A 1,970-nucleotide genomic window follows, 5' to 3' on the forward strand; every position below is an offset into this window, starting at 1 on the left:
AGCAGAGACATTACTTTGCCAACAAAGTCCGTCTAGTCAAGGCTATGGTTTTTCCAGTGGTCGTATATGGATGTGAGAGTTGGACTGTGAAGAAAGCTGAGCGCTGAAGAATTGACGCTTTTAAACTGTGGTGTTGGAGAAGACTCTTGAGAGTCCCTTGGACTGCAAGAAGATCCAACTAGTCCATTCTAAAGGAGATCAGCCCTGGGATTTCTTTGGAAGGAATGATGCTAAAGCTGAAACTCCAGTACTTTGGCCACCTCATGCGAAGAGCTGACTCATTGGTAAAGACTCTGATGCTGGGAGGGATTGGGGGAAGGAGGAGAAGGGGACGACAGAGGATAAGATGGCTGGATGGCATCACTGACTCGATGGACATGAGTCTTGGTGAACTCCGGGAGTTGGTGATGGACAGGGAGGCCTGGCGTGCTGCAATTCATGGGGTCGCAAAGAGTCAGACACGACTGAGCGACTGAACTGAACTGAACTGAAGAGAATTATAACACTTTCTCATAGCCAGCTAAAAATATTTAACCAGGAGGATGGAGAATGGAATTAGTCATCACTTTAGAGCTCCAAGTAGCAGCAGAAGGGGTTTACCAAATGGCAGGAAAGTTTTCCTGGAGCTGTGCTCCCTACTGAGCTATCATGTGATATCATCAAGGATTTGTTAACAACTTCCTTCTCTGAACTTTCCATCCTTACCACACTTCACAAATCTGAAGCCCTGCAGTTCTCTAACATGCTCAAGTAAAATGCCATTTGACCTTTCCCTTTGGGAAGATAAAACATTTTTAAGGTGGGATGGAATTGACTGACAGTTGGGGTAGGTTAGAGGGGAAAGCAAAGTCAGGAAAGATTTTCCTCAAATAAATAGTAACTCTCATGACCCTCAATCTAAAGAAATTTGAAATGCCACACCTACACCATTGGTCAGGGAACTTTTGTTCATTACATAGAGAAATTCCCTGTGTACATACTAGACAGATTATATGAAAATATGATGTGTGTAGAAACTTGATTTTTTTTTTTTTTTTGGAGGATCTTAAGCACAAGAAAGGGGGGTCTTTTACTTAAAGTCATTGAGCCCTAGATGTTTCTAGTTTTCAAAGTCATAATAATATTATCTATTAAAATAATTCCTCCCCTCAAATAACCTTTTGGCACATATCTAAATTCTACATCAGGATTTCCTAGTGGCTCAGTAAAGCCACTGCCTGCAATAAAAGCATCTGCCTGCAATGTAAGAGACCCGGGTTCAATCCCTGGGTCAGGAAGATCCCTTGGAGAAGAGAATGGCAACCCACTCCAGTATTCTTGCCTAGAGAATCCATGGACAGAGGAGCCTGGCAGGGTACAGACTATGAGATCACAAAGAGTCAAACACAACTGAGCGACTACCACTTGCACTTTCACTTAATTCTATATCATCCAAATGAAATAATATCTTCATCTTTACTGATTCTTTCCATTAAAACTAATTATTTCAGCATAATAAAAAAAAGGGGAGGTCTCTCACTAAATTCTCCTCTCCAATACACTGTCCCTCCCTGAAATTAGGAATTAAATTCTTAAAAGTACTCTCTATGAACCTGTGGAGATTCAACTCTCAGATAGCTAAATGGCACTATTCTGTGGAAAATACTCTGATATTTCACAGCAGAATTTAAATCTCTTATCTGGACAGGTTCAAGGTAGCAGTAGGATTGCACTTTCTAATTCCCATTCCAGATGCTATCTAGACACTTTCATCCAACTTCCAGCTTTTACTTCATTCACACATCCATTCCCCTTCACCCTGACAAGAATAAATTCCCGTCTCATTGCCCTCAATGGACTAAGCAGTAGAACACTCTTTAAAAACAGGCTCTTCAAAGAAAGAGCTCAGACATTTGCTCAAAACGAGCAGTAAATCTTTTTCACACTAGTTTTGCACAAAGATTGTATCAACTGTTTTTCTGCTTGTCCCC

The sequence above is a fragment of the Capricornis sumatraensis genome, chromosome 6 (genome assembly GCF_032405125.1).
Source record: "Capricornis sumatraensis isolate serow.1 chromosome 6, serow.2, whole genome shotgun sequence".
Taxonomy (NCBI): domain Eukaryota; kingdom Metazoa; phylum Chordata; class Mammalia; order Artiodactyla; family Bovidae; genus Capricornis; species Capricornis sumatraensis.